The sequence below is a fragment of the Xyrauchen texanus genome, chromosome 35, assembly GCF_025860055.1.
Source record: "Xyrauchen texanus isolate HMW12.3.18 chromosome 35, RBS_HiC_50CHRs, whole genome shotgun sequence".
Lineage (NCBI taxonomy): Eukaryota > Metazoa > Chordata > Actinopteri > Cypriniformes > Catostomidae > Xyrauchen > Xyrauchen texanus.
The window spans coordinates 29,373,549-29,389,628 of record NC_068310.1 but is presented as its reverse complement, the minus strand read 5'-3'; the positions used below and the strand labels follow the sequence as shown (position 1 = coordinate 29,389,628).

Here is a 16,080-nt window from a genome sequence, read left to right as displayed (position 1 = left end):
CATCGTGCACAGTTTCACCCGTACGACGCTAGCCTAGCCTACTGTATGAATGAATGAATGAACGAACGAACGAACGAACAAACGAACGCTCTAAAACAAAATATATTAAACTTGGTAAAACTGAAACAAGGAATGTGGTGTATAATTGTGTGAAATGTATTATGCAAATTGACTAGCAATTTCGCCAAACAAATATAAAGAAATAGGTTGCAGCAGTTTGTCTTTCGACTACACTTGAGAAATCCGCGATGGGACTGAGCCAGTGTTGCCAACTATTTTCAATGGAAAGTAGCTAAAGCCTGCTCGAAAAGTAGCTAAATGTCGCCAGATGACGTCATGCGTCATTAGCATATTAATGACGTCATCGCGTCGTATTTGCATTCTGCCTAATTTGTTGGTACTGTAGCCTACTTCAGTTTATAATAACGGTTGTCTCCCCTAAACCGTGCTCATACTGTTTTTATATAAGTATATAGCCGAATGTCCAGTAAAACGGTTCTCAATTACATATTTTCTGTTAGACAACGGAACGGAACTTAGCTAACGTTACATGTTTATGAGTTTGAAGAAGGTTTATTGTTGTGTTTGGATAAGTAAAATGTATAGAGTCTGTAAATATACGATCTGAAGTCGGAGAGTTCAGAAACCGAACCGGAATGAACTAAAACTCTGATTAGTAGTGAATATAAGCGCATGCCAAGTAAAAACGGTCAAATTAAATGTTTTGAATTAAAACAAAGGATAAGGCAGCTGCTATGTGATCACTGATTGGTTCCTGCTAACACAGCGTGCACATGCACAGCTCATTCATGTCTATGTCCGCTGGTGTGCAGTCAACAGAATGTGCTGCTCCTCTCAGCCGCTCACTGAACAGAGCAGACGTAGTGGGGAAGTAAGACCTCACGCTTGCAGTACTGGCGATATTTGGAAAGTTGCTAAGGTTTGTCCAAAAAGTCGCTAGATTTGTCGCTAGTTGCTTTTTTGAAAAAATGTCGCTAAAGGGGTCTGAAAAGTCGCTAAAAATAGCGACAAAGTCTCTAAGTTGGCAACAATGGACTGAGCGCGAAATAGCTTCAGTGACTTCTTATAGTACAGATTCACTGTCAATCAAAAGGAGATGCAGTCTTTCGACAGATCCTCCAATCATCACGCGGAAGCCCGGAGTCCGGGCCAGCCCACTCCTCATTCACCCCCAGAGACGCTGAGCGTCCGTGGGCGGGACATAATCGCAGCATTTATCCAATGACCGTCTATTTTCGGAGCACTGAAAAAAACTGTTCAGAGCCGCCCCGTTGAAGTCAATGGACGCTCGGCTTCAACAGGGAAATGCACTGACGCTACGGGAATGTATGAGAAGTAAATCGAGTCAGCCGACCTGCTATATGTAATGTAGCTGATTCTGAACGTGTTCTAACGCATTTTTAGTCAATAAATTGTTTACACAATAGTACATATTTCACCATTATTTTTTTGACATTATAGGGAAGCTGAGCTTCCCTTGCAGTCTTAAAGAAATCCCCACTGCTGTATATATATATATATATATATATATATATATATATATATATATATATATATATATATAGAACAAAAAGGCTTTTGTAATTAAATCTGTACATTTATTTCTACATTTGCCTAAAATTAAAAACAGATCTATGAATTTCAATTCACTCTCTGAATTGTTGTTGTTGTTGTTGGGCAATTATTAATTATAACAACTATAAAACCAGCAGAGACAATGATGATAATAATGATAATAAAAATAAATATTAATTATGAATTTTATTGAATTTATCCATCTGCTCAACAACATGGTTCGGTAGCAATCCTCAGAAAACAATTAACAAAATCAACAACATAACTAACTTTCTTCAAAGGTTATTTTGACATTTTTATCTTTCTCTATGTCTCAAGGGGCTGGGTGCTCTGACATCACAATTTGTGAGTGCCTTCTCCCATGCAACAAATGTTGTGTGACTGTGGCCAAATTTTTTGCAAAAACAAATGATGGGGTTCATTACATGTCTCAGGGCAGTTCAGAAGAGAAATGTCCATTGTCAAGCTTGTAAATTAAGTTGGTTATGTAATGCAAATGTTAAACTCATGAAAGGCACTATATTAAAAGTGTTTATATGTCATAAGACAGCATTTTGTGAGGAACAGGGCAAAAAGAAAATTTTTATAAACTGATAATCTGTCGTTTTACTCATGATTTGATTTGAGTGAAAGGGGATAAAAGTCATTGTTGTTTTAGCATTCCTCTAGTGTTCATTCACCAGGAAATTATCATGTTACATACAACAGGCCACATAAAAATTATTTAGCAAAAGTATGGTTATTGTAACATGAATCATTAACCAGGCTGTGAATGTCCCTAGGGGAGAAATATGAGACAGTAAAAAGGTGACTTAACAACCCAATCGAATTTAACATCATCTCACACATTCTCCTCTCTTGATTTCATTCTAGCTAGGAGAAAAGTTACTTTTTACTTTTCTAATTCTTAAGTACAATTTAATGTGAATACTCATTAACTTTCACTCAAGTATGTTTTTGGCTAGATACTTGGACTTTTAATTGAGTAAAATGTTCTCTCAGTATCCATACTTTCACTTAAGTATAATATCTGAGTAGTTTTTACACCCCTGCTGTGGTTACACCAAGGTTAACAAAACAATTGCCCACGTAAGATGACATTTAGTCCAAATACACCAATGCAGTGTGTGTGTGTGTGTGTGTGTGTGTGTGTGTGTGCAAGAATGAGATTTATGGCTGGATGTATTTTTGAAATATTTTTGAGGATTAATTTAATATGAAGAATACATTTAATTAAAATACTTTATTTTATATAGGTTACTGTTTACTATGCTTGTTATGATTTCTACAGTATGCTGATAATTTCCCCAAATGGAAAAACATTTAATTTCTTATTTATACTAACTTTGGGTGTAGGGCTGGGCAATATCTAAGCATGTTCACAATATTTTTATTTAAAAAAATAATAATTTTCAGATGACTGGAAAAGAAAAGAAAGAGTGAGAGAGAACTCTTTACATGCATGTGTTCCACAAGACACGCTCCCCGCTGTACACTACTGAACAAACAGCTCATGGGACAAGCACATCAATGGCTTTTCTTTCATCTGTTCTTCAAAATATAACAAAGTGTGTTTCTTCAAGTGCATGTCTTTGAGTCTAACAGCATTTCTTGTCATGTGTAATTGCGAGACGTCTTACTGTTAGCCCACACAGTGGCTGGTAGATAAGCAAAATATCCTACCATGGGGGACCAGAATATCAGTCTTGGAACTATAAGGCCTTAAATGGATAGTTCAGCCAAAAATAATTTTTCTCTCATCATTTATTCACCCTCATGCGATTCCAGATGTATAAGACTTTTTTCTTCAGCTGAACACAAAGATTTTTAGAAGAATATTTCAGCTCTGTAGGTCCATACAATGCAAGTGAATGGTGGCCAGATCTTTGAATCTCCAAAGATCACATAAAGTCAGCATAAAAGTAATCCAGTGGTCTTCAGAACCAATATGATAGGTGAGCAACAGATCAATATTTAAATCCTTTTTTTACTATTAATCTCAACTTTCACTTTCCCTTCCACATTCTTCTTCTTAGCATTATTTGTGCATATCACCACCTACTGGTCAGGGCTGATTTAAAGGTGGAGATGTATAGTAAAAAAATAAATCAAATAAGAAATCTTAAATATTTCTCAACTCGCCTATCATACAGCTTCTGAAGACATTATTTTAATCACTGGAGTCTTAAGGATTATTTTAAATGATGAGAGAATTTAAATTTTTTGGGTAAACTATCCCTTTAAATAACAAGGAAAAGTTCATAACAACTGTAAAATTGAAGAAAATGAACCTCAAATGAATGAAGTTGCTGAATAAATGAATATGTAGCAATGATGTTAAAAGACATAGATGCTAAAATGAAATCAGATTAAAAAACAAACAAACAATGTAACTGTTACACAACACATAAAGTAACAGAAAATCAACAGCACAGAAACTGGCAAGCTTGAATAAAAACTGGCTTCATAAAAATGATCAGGACACCAGATGAGCACTATGAAAATACAATCAATACAACTATTGTTCTCTAGTTCACTCTCCAGAAGGGAGTCTTGAGACAGACTTTGTCTTTTAAAGACCAAAACAACCTTTGACGTCCACCATGCCAACATGCATCTGTCATGAGAGCCAGAACAATCTGGAAAACATCTCTGTCTCTCTTTCCACCATGATGCAATGCACACTTAAGTGATTTCATTTCCTGCTCTCCATATGCTCCCAACTTCAAGCGTCATCTCAGCTCAACTCTAAACATCATCTAACAAACCAGTCTACGGTAATCTTAAAACGTATTTTTTTCTCCAAAGGATGATACTAGAATTGTAATTAAATGTATATGGGGTGTACAGTATATGTATTGTAATTAAGTAGGCACAATTGCCATAATTTAGCGAAATAGTTATTGTAGAAATATACACACTCTGAAAAGCAGTAGATATGTCTGGAATAAAAATGGCCTGTCCAAATATTTGATCAGAAACAGATAGTGGTTGTTTACTAAACGTATTCATTTTATTATTGTGATTGTCATTGGCAGGACTGTACACAGGGCCTCCGCTGTCTTCACTGATCCTGAAAGATTTTCTCTCGACCAACAGAGCAATTGGTGAAAATTAAATATTAAAAATGCACAACTAATGAACAAAGCAGTGATTGTGGAAAACAAATGGATCATTCTACATTGAATTATTGCAATACAATATGCAATTGTGTAATTAATTAGGTTAAATGAATATAAACATTGGCAAATTACAAATGTTTATAAAGTTAGGCGCAAAGTTACGCTGACGAGTAGCACTATACAGTCACATTTCAGCACCTTGCACACGGACAGCAACTGAAGCAGCACTTCAAGCGCATCCTCGCGCATTTATGTTTAGTGCAGTTTTGGGAAAAGTATGTAAAAAAAAATTGCGAACATTCGTAAAATTGCTCGTAGAAAGTACTCTTAACCACTAAGATCAAGATTTTGTTATTGGGGCCCAGATCAGTCTAGGGCCTTATGCAATACAGTTTTGGAGTCAAAATTAAAAATGCACAATATAACTAGCCTATCTAATCCTTCACAGCAGTCAATTCAGTTCATCAAATCATACCCACATATCAGACTAACCAGAAATAATGCTGCCATGACTTATAGTACATAACACATATTTTTCAATGTATTCCCACAGTTACTTGAACACGAATTCCATGCGTCCCGCCTTGAGAATCTCTGCAAATTTGTTGTAAAAGTCATTACATTCACTTCTTATCTACTGAAATCAGAAATTAACCACCGATGTCAGAATCAATGATCTTTCCTTTAGAGTGAAAAGATATTTTAAATCCTATTTTGGGACAACAATTCCCTTTTAGCTCTGAAATTAACATTGCCTTTTATACCTCGTAATGAAGATGAGCAGTTAATATTAGCCATTTTCTTTGAATATTCTTTCGTCTCCCCTTCTGTTCAAATAGACAAAAATAAAATTAGATAAACGAACTTAAACTAAAAATAAGGAAAATCAAAGACAGAGAGGATTGATGTTTCGTACACGAGGTCAAAGTGGGGGCACGGACCCCGGGCCCCCTTGTAGCACTGACACTTTGTGACTATATTCGCATGACCTTCACATACAAGTAATAAAAGGCATAAAGGTTTAAAAACAATGAAATACAGCGAGAACAACTAGGATAAGTTTGTAAAGTCTAAGGCACTCTTTTCATTCTGTGTTAAGGAGCCAGACTGAACAGCAACATATTGTAAACTCATAACACTTGCATCATAAATTAAGAATGCTGTCTGATTTAGATTTCCTGTTGGTTGTGTTTCTTGAATAAATGTCGCCACCTGCTGCTACAAAGAGTTTTTGAAAATTCAGGTTATGTACTGTACAGAGCTTTCTTTCTTTCTACATTTAAGTAGATCTGTTCTATATACAGTAATTTGAATAGAAGTGATTATATTATATCTATCTATCTATCTATCTATCTATCTGTCTGTCTGTCTGTCTGTAGCTCTCTCTTTATCTCTCTCTCTCTATCTACCTAGATCATATTTCCCCCCCAAACTCCAAAGAAAAATAGGATTATATAGTGAAAATAAAACTTTCGTTGTGTTCAGATCATATTTTACCCCAAAGTCCAAAGAAAAATAATGATAAATATAATGATAATTATGATTAACAACATAAAATGTATCTTATTGACATTTATTTTCATGTTTATTATTACTATTATTATTTAATTATCGAACACAACCTTCAGTTTACCGCTGCAGTCACTAATAACCCCTTTGACTAATAAAGTGGAAACGCTTTTTTTCTTTCATGAGGCATAATACTGTATGGTCGCGTTCGAAGGCAAGCCAGATTTTTGCCTAACAATAAAAACTGCACGTCTCGCACCAAAATATAGCGCAACGTGAAATGCTCAACGAGGATAAACGTGCTCGCCAAACATGTCAAAATGGCTTTGCGACATGTGATTCGCTCGAGTGTTTGTAAACATGCGTCAAAAGCATGTGATTCAGCTGACGTCACACTGCGTGCTAGACGGACAACCAATCAGAAAACGGGGGTGTGCGAGGTGGACGGGGCCGAGCTGTGGCGTTGTTGAAATTTCTATGCGCTCGGCAACAAGGTTGACAATTGAAAAAACGAAGCTCGATCTTGTATCATCCACCACATGGCATCTTTATCGGATGAAAAACTCAACTGCACGCTTCTAAAGGTTAGTGGGAGATTTTTCTACCTGGTAAAGAAGAAAAGTCCTTCATGCACTGCGTTTATTCTAAATAATCCACCAACAAGAGGGGGAAAAAAACACTTTAATTGTAATGTGACTGAATAATGCATTTTTGTTACACTGTGTTTACGCTCTAAGGCAATATAATTAATTTTACTATTTCAAATAGGTACATGCATTTATAGGAAATGTACGTACAAGTATTTGGCCATTTTACTTTAAATATGTCCTGAACTCACTGCATTCGCTGCATTATAATGATGTTGTCTGATATGTTATATAATATATGTATATTAAAATGGCCTAGGTCTAGGACATTCAAACTTTGATATTCATGTAATATGGTCCTTAATTAAATATAAAAGAAAATCCGATGTCTTAGTATGCGAGGAAAACAAATCAGGGTGGGGTGCAGTGAGGGGGGGTTGCTGCGACATAGGTGTGCGTGCGTGCGTGCGCGCGCGCGCCCGCGTGTGTGTGTGGCCTAGCCTACTTGGCGTGGAAAAGATAGGATGTTACGCAGTTCTTATTTACAACCCTGTGTGCTTTGCCCTTGCCAATATGTAACAGGTTTTCATCTGGGCTGATATAAACATCATAGCTTTCCAGTCAGAAAATCATCAAACAAACATCAGGTCAGCTTAATTCTTTTCCCATTAATTAAACCCTATAAAGTTTCCTGACATGATTTAGGCAAATAACCAAATAGGTTTTTGTTGTCCTGAGCACACAAATAGTCAAGATTTGCATGACAGGCTTGCTCATCCTTAGCTGACAATGCCTATTCATTACATTAAATGAGTGGGTTTATGTAACCTATTAATTCTGATGCCCAGTTTTCATTAATGGATGATCTGTGGGGAAAACTTTTGACGTTTTCCACCACTGCCAGCCTCAAACTTCTCAACTAATTGCGTTTTTAGTAAGGTGCGCACCTTTTATTTCTGATGTAAACAAAGCAGGCGTTTATTCTACGCCTCTAACGCTGGGCGGCGCTGTTTTACCCTATGCGACTCTCTGCAAATATGAGATCATAATGAACCAGTTCTATATTGTTTCAAAAATAATAATAATAATTAAAGGATTTATTTATTGATGCACTGTTCAGAGTTTGAGTGTAGCTCTGACTAGAAAATGCAGGATGTTCATTACATTTAAAATGTGTACTGTGTAGAAAAGGTAGCATGTTTGTTTTAAAGTTTATGTTTGTTTTTAGGTTTAAACCCCACAAGGGAAGATCCATGAACTCACAGCTCCAGGGTGAATGCCCCTGTACCTCAAGCATCAGCTAAAATGGCAAGTACATTAATTAGATGTATCATTCAAAAGAGCAGGGTAAATCAGTGTTTTGAAAAAGTGCATCATCAGGGCAGATGTGCTTTAATTAGATGTATCATTCAAGACAGAAAGGCAAATTAGTGTTGTAAAAATTGCACCAACAGGACAGGTTGTGTCCTGTATCATTAATCATGTTTAGGACGGAACACTGTTGACAACATTGAAAGCAAGTGGATGCACCTAGCTCTCAAACAGTGATCTTGGTAAATGATTCCATGCCAGAAGGTTACATGATGTTAAAGATTGGATTAATGTTGAATGTTGATTCATCAGACAAACACAAACATATCTCAGAGGAGGAAATTAGACAAGTGCGGTAATTTTCTTATTGTTATAGAGTAACAATAATAGACAATGATGTACAATCCATCTTTTTAATACATTAGTAGAACCTGCATAGTATTTCATAAATAATGTACCTTTTCATATCCAAGCGGTTCTGAATTTGAATAATATGCTATGAAATGTGTTCATAATTATATTTTTAAAAAAAAATTGTTACGAAGCTTTTCTCTTGTTTTTCCTTGTGAACACAGTTATGCATCCTTTTGTTTTTCAGTGGAACCAGGATGGGGAAGCAGTAACAGTGTAAAGGTATGTGTTTACACATTAAACATCTTTGCCAAACACACATTTTTGTATAGGTTTGCAACAAATAATGGGTCCATAACTGTTGCATCAGGTACGTATCCATTTCTTGGGTGTGGCATCTTTGTGGAATTTACAGTGGGAATCTTCAATTTCATCTTCTTACCACCGTCCAAGCTAAATAAGCAGAACACAGTTAGCCATATCACTATTCCCCTCTACCCAAATTTAACAGCTAATGGGAACTTACATAATTTGATAATACTGTTATGAAACAGATAATTCTGACTGGGTCAGCAGCGTTCCAAGCCATTGTAAAATGACCGTGCATTCTATATTAATGAACCAAGTTGCGATGTTGCCTGGTAACTGCAAACTCCTACAGTTAGGATCATATACAGCACTATATTAGTGGTAAAAAATTGTTTATTCTGGTAATTGTGATTGATAAAAAGAACATTTTATTAAACGTTGGTGTCTTTTATCATATTGCTTTTGCCGACGTTATATAAAAATCGTAATTAAATGCATATCATTATCTGCCTTACATCATGCCTAAACATCCCTTACCCGTGGTGCAGTTACTGTGATGCACCACCTCTAACAGCTTATTGCTTTAATATAGAATGATGATTTCTGTATCATATACTTCACTTCTAAACACTTGATGACATGAAACGGAGGGAGCAACTTTTCATGACAAATTTTCTGCCAAGATCCCCATCTCATTGCCCCTCCTTGCTGGAAAATCCAGCTTAAGCTGGTAGCTGTGTTTTGGAACATGGTAGCTGGTCATGAGCTGGTCCGAGCTGGTCATTAGCTGGTCCAAGCTGGGAGACCAGCTTAGCCCAGCTACCAGTTTGTCATACCAGCTCAAGGTGGTCAAGCTGGCTTCTGGAACATGGTATCTGGTCAGCCAGCTAAGGAACTGCTAGAAGTAGCTCATGACCAACTTGGACCAGCTCATGACCAGCTAGAAACCAGCTACCATGTTACAAAACACAGCTACCAGTTTAAGGTGGATTTTGCCAACTTATAATTTTTTTATGAACGGACACTGTGGCAGCAAGAAAGTGCATCATTCAGGGCCTGGGCTTTGAGAAGCAGTTGAGACCTGTTAGTTCATGTGCAGTCAGTTGGCCAGGCTCCCATACTGTTTGATATTAAGCCAACAGGAAGTGGAATACTATGTAAAGATGACGCTGCTAAAATTAACCTGCGCTGCTAAAGGTTGACTGCATTAATTGTAGACAGGAAGGTTTTAGTTAGCATGCACGGGTGCTCTATATCCGGTGTTAAATAGCTAGGAGACTAACTTGGTTGTATAGCAGACTGTAAACATTTGGAAATTATCTTGTTTTTGTTTTGTTTTTTTATATTGTTTCATAGCCTTGTTTAGTCTTGTATCAAAAAGACAAAAGAGTCTTGTTTATATGGTTGTGAGTACCACAAGCTGAGTTTCCATTCTTGTGTTTTTATGCAAATTTTGGGGATACTGCATTAATGCTGAATGGAAAAACCAAGATGCAAATAAGATATCCAAAATACACATAAAAAACACATTCAGGTGGATGCATTTTTTGTTGATGATGGAAATTTACCAAATATATTCCTTTAGATTCTATATGGGAATATAGCAGAAAAGTCATGTGACTTTTGCCTAGGCAAGCCATGTGAATACATAATTCACTCAATGTCATCGCATCTCAAATGTTGTTATGATGATTCTGAAATGCCAAACGCCTGTGATCAAATTGATTAGCTACTATTACCTCCCAAAACTGTCTGACACGCTTTCACTCCCAGACATCTGCCACTGAACGCTAGAAAAAGTTTGAAGTTTGTCAGAGCGTTTTGTCTGTGTGTTCTAAACCGCAAGTCATTTATTACATTTATTAAAAGAGCCACAGTGCTTTAATTTTGTCACATTAGCCGATTTTTTACAGCGATTTTTCAGGTGTGAGATTCATTAACACAATCACCTGCCAGGCGGAGGGAGACAAAGCACGCATTAGCGTCTGCCAGTGGGAGGTCTTTAATCACTTGATCGTTGGGAGTTAATGGTTACAGCGAAGAAAAAAGGATCCAGCATGACTGGAAAAAAGCATTCTATTGTTAAGGCGGGGTCTTGTGTTCTCATCAAGTGACCAATTAGCTTCTTTTACTGAAGAACTGACAAAACTTCAAGGTGATCTGAACGTTTTCATCTGTGATCGCACTCAGCTGCATATTATCATAAATGCTTGTTGTAATCCATAGTGATTCTGTCACCAAGCGTTATTCCACACAAAAAAAAGACTAATGACGGTTTTTATTGAACGTAATTTGTTTTACTCACTGAAAGCTGCATATTTACATACACATTCTACGGCAAGCCTCAAGGAAATAAATACATAATCACACACTTTCACAAGGTAAAGGTACTCCTTGAGTCACATCCTACCACTCACATGGTACTCCTGTTGTTATTTCGGTGAGCTCCATGTGACACGGAATCACAGAGAGAGAGTTGCACGGAAGTTATGTCTGTCACACCTTTTTGCACTGTATTGTAAGTGTGTCATAACTCCAACTGAGGAGAGTGAGATCTCAGCAAAACAATGAACAAGTGTGACATCCTTGGCCAAAATCGAGTTGTTTGTAGACTGATAATGTGGTGCCGGCTTTAGCGGCTTTTCCACTATTGGGTCGAGCGGTTCTGAGCATGGTGAGGGACGTTTAAAGTAGCATTTCCACTTGAGAACGGTTCGGCACGACACGATTTCAAACAGTTCTTGGCCAAAAACGTTTTGCCACGGTTTGCAAAACGTGATAACCATGCTGGTGTGATAACCCACAACTGGAATTTGCAAACGCCAAAGTTACTCATTTGTTTCAAGGTAGCTGGCAAAGTTCGCTATGGTGAGGTTTGTGTATCTTTTATGTATAATGTATCTTAATGATTTTATGATGGTTTAACTACTATAGTACATGTACATCATTTTCTACATGCCTTTATCAACAGGAAGGTAGATTGTACTAGCAAACGTTTTAAAATTCATATAACATTTAATTATTAAGGCTGTCGATTTAACTCATTAATTTAGTGTAAAAATAAAAAAAAATTATGTGTTAAAATAATTTATGCAATTAATCATGCACGTGTACATAAATTCAGTAATAAAAGTGCAAATTCACCTACCATTCAGTACATCTGTTTTTACAGGCCACGTCAATAGGTGGCGGCGTGCCTCAACACACAGCCGCAGAATGAGAACCACTCACTAAGGAGGAAACACAACAGAAAACAGTCATCTTGAGACACGCTTTTCAAAGTTTCCACTACTTTTAACTTGACACAGCATCCCAAAAATGCTCTATTTATGATGCTGAATACCAGTGAGATGCTCCAATCATGTCCGTCTGAGGCGCATGTACTGTACATAGAGTGACAATTACAAATAGCGCAGATAGAACGCAAGAACACATAGTGTGAGGACTGAACACTTTCCATCAACTGTGGTCTGCTTTTTTCCCTGTGCTTTAGCAGGGTGAAAATCAGGGTAAAAAGTAGTCCAAAAACTGGAATCTGCAATCATCCTCCATAGCACACTAACTCCTATGTTTACCTCTCACGTCATCTGATGTACTGTATTTTTTATGTGCATTCAAGCACAATGGAAAAAGAAACCGTAACTGTGCCAATAGGCCTGGATCAGTACAGAACGGCATGGTTTCGCAACAGAAACCTTCCGGCTTGATGGTGGTAAAGCTGCTTTAGGCACATGGGATGGAAACACTCCTTTTCGCAAATAGTTTTTGTGGTATTCATAACTTGGATGGTAACATGTTCATTGTTTGAAATTGAAAGAATAATCCTTTGCTTAAAGTGCTTAAAAACAACAAACAAAATTGGAGTTTTGTGGCTTTCAACCCATGTCTGAGAGCTTTGAGGCTATCTACGTGTTACATACTGCTAAAAGTTGACAATAATTAACGTTTTGCTAATGTAAACCTTTAAAATACAGTCTTTCTTGTCTGGTAAAACAGACAAAAAATATTGATGACTCATCTTGTACTTATCCAAAATGTTGTGCCATTAAATGCTCTGGCAAGTGATTTCATGTGGTCATCAAGGTATTGGTTTATTTTTAAGTCACAGGAGTTAACAAGTACTAATGTTTAAAAAAAATAGTCTTAACAATACTGTACCTCAGACTTCTATCTTTCTCAGTGGCATGCCAGACTTTGACATGTAATATAGGACATAGTAGGCCAAATAAATTATAACAGCTTAAGTTGTTTTTATTGTTGTGCCCTTTTTTCAGCCAATATAATTGACTCTAATATAACATTTCAATATAATTGAAATGCCACTTTTCCCTAATATCAGCATGAACTATTCCAGCTCATCTCTGCATGAATAGTTTTTTAAGTTATGTGAGCACATAATCACTTGTTTTTAGAATGATGCACTTTAGTTGTTATGAGCTTAGCTGATGCCCTCACAACTGTGATGTTACAAAATAGTTGTCCTGATATACCTAGTCTTAGATACATATTGGAATGAAGCATAGCTTTGGCATAAATGCACTGTAAATTGTAAATTGTCTCTTTGGAAACTGATTTTAAACCATGACTAAGTTTAACCTGCATTCAGAAAAGGAGCCAAATTAGAGATTGTCCACATAGGTGGATGGAAGTGTATTTGTTTTCCAAATTCCAGTTGGTTGTAGTCACTTTTAGAGTCGGTTTTCAATGTACTGTATCTTCCTGCATACTTGGGTCTTAATCAATACACAGTTGACACTGTTTCTTTGCCAAGTTGTAATGCAATGAGAGGTTTTTTAAAATGCATTAGGAAGACTTAGAAGTTCCTCCATAGACGAGAAGCACACATTTGCTTACTGCATACAAGACATTAATTAAAGATATAAAAGTATAGCACCAAAAACTGCACAGTGTTGTATTGCATACTGTGTTCCTCTTAGAGTCTATCATATAAAGTGGAGCAGAGAGAAGGATTATTATCGGCTGGTGGTGTGTCATCAGTCTGCGGGGTTACTGTGCACCCTGCCAACCGACCCGCCTCACTTCCATGCTCAGATTGAGATGTCAGAGGGAGGAGCATGTTGGAAAATGTGTCAGGCTACTGAGCATGGAGAGATTTTCCCAGTGCCTGCAGGCATGTGATCTATTATCTTTATGATAAACATATGAATATTTGCTCTTTGATTCGATCTTAGTTGTTCTGAGAGGCGGTGCTGTCTTTGTCTGTTTGCCGAAATATTAACAGATTCATTTAATATCCTGTATTTTATTGTGTTTTAGTCATTCATTCATTCATTCATTTCACATCATTCACTTGATACTGAATGGTAAATGCGGTATTCTGTGGACAGTTATTTATAATGATAGCTAATCAGTATAATTGACCGTTGTCCCAGGCAACCAATGGTCTGATTGTATATAATCCCTTTTATACATTGTTTCATTTAATAATATTAATAATTTAAATATTTCATATTAATTTTATAACTACAATTCTTATTATAACTACTGTTATTATCATTGTTATTAATAATATAGTAAATAATATAATAACAATATATTTAATAATTATATTTATATGTTAGTATTAATATTGTTATATAAATTTGTATTATATTCAAAATAATATATATTAAAGAAAACAAAACTTGTTGTTGTTGCGATTAATTATCAATTTTATTATAATAATTAGTAGTAGTAGTAGTAGTGGTGGTTGTATTATGTACAGTATATTTAGACATTTATATGATATATTTTCAAATGTAATAATGTAAGTTTTCCCCTCATACATCACTTCTGTTTTGAATTTGGTGACATAATCCATATTGTTTTGCTGTCTGTCTCCGTGGTGATTGCTCTCAAAACAGGAAGAGGAAGTCTGCGAGAGTCTGATGTGACTTCCCATGATTCTGCAATGTTTTAAGGGTTTTTATCATATCACATCTTTCCCCAAACATCTTAATCACTAGTTTTAATGTCCATTTTATCTCATTGTCCAACTGATGGAGTGATGTTACCATATTAGAAATGTCAGTTCTGATGTTTATAAATGAAAGATTCCTTCCGTCCCTACCCATGTTATCTGATTTAGCATTCCCCTGACAGCCTGGACAGTTTGAACAGGCCGAGCAAATAGGCAGAGATTAAAAACACGAGAAACAAAACAGCTCAGTTGTTACATAACTGTAGCACGGCAGAGCTCTGCGATGTGCCTTTAAATGCTGCAGACTGTCAGGTGATCAGACAGGCACCGTCATCTCAGTTCACTGAGACACCACAGCGTCTCTGAGAAGCTGATGAGACGCTGAAGACATAAAGGTGGGGGTGGAGGGGGGTTAGTAGGGGCTGACGGGGTGAGAGAGGACAAGAGGACACGAGATAGTGAGGAAAATAGAGAGGTCCCTTTAACTGTTATCAAAGTGTTCTCTCTGTTTCTTTTTCTCTCTCGCTCTCTGTTTCGCCACTCATTATGTAGCAGCGAGCGTGTTGACGGATTGGATGTTTCAAGAAGCAGCGTTTGTGTGGCCATAACAGAGCAAAAAAAAAACAAGAATTAAGTGCTGCGTCACAATGAGCAAAGAAATAGTGAAAGAGATAGAGGCATTGCGGGATTATTTGCGGCTTCAGAACCATCTGTTTGGATGACCACAATGTGAATTTGAGATGTATGCAGACATGAGTCAGTCTACAAAAACAGCAGTCTGAAAGAGCATTTCTGCTGTTGCAACGAGATGAAAATAGAGCGTGCGGGAGAGGGTGGAGGGCTGGTAGAGAGAGAGAGAGAGAGAGAGAGAGAGAGGGAGGGAGGGGGAAAGAGAGAGAGAGAAAAAGATTTTGGATTAGTTGCTACGTCACTTTTTCACGTCCAAAGGAAACAGCAGCTAGGAGGAGAGGATTCGGACATGTGTATTTTTCTCCTACCTGTGAGTGTGTCCAAGCCCTTTGTTTACTCATCAACCTTTCATCGGTTTTAATACATTCGCCAGAATCGCAGCTCCAACATGAATGCTGAGGATGTGATATAGTTTCTCGGAGTCCAGGTCTTTGTGTGTATGTCGATGTGTGTCTGAGTTCGATGCTGAGCGTAATGGCGTTGCGAGATGTGTAAGGGGCGGACGAACAAAAACGTTAACATTATTAAAGGGTTAACTAAACTATTGCTGTTCTCGAAGGTTCCTGAGATATACTAGAGGAGTTTGTGACCGTTTACAATTAACACTTGAGATTAATACAATTGTTTTGATTTGATCTGCACCCATTACTCGAACAAAAATGCTGTACATCTAAAGTGTCTATAC

At 36.9% G+C, this 16,080-nt stretch overlaps 1 long non-coding RNA gene across 1 annotated transcript; it reads right to left on the bottom strand.

Moving 5' to 3' along the window:
* Window positions 1-8,730: 8,730 nt before the first annotated feature.
* Window positions 8,731-15,847, bottom strand: LOC127628393 (uncharacterized). The gene is made up of 3 exons (XR_007968653.1): window positions 15,704-15,847; window positions 11,934-12,015; window positions 8,731-8,929 (listed from the first exon to the last, which is right to left on the bottom strand). It is a non-coding gene; the product is annotated as an uncharacterized LOC127628393 (long non-coding RNA).
* Between the last annotated feature and the right edge of the window lie 233 nt (window positions 15,848-16,080).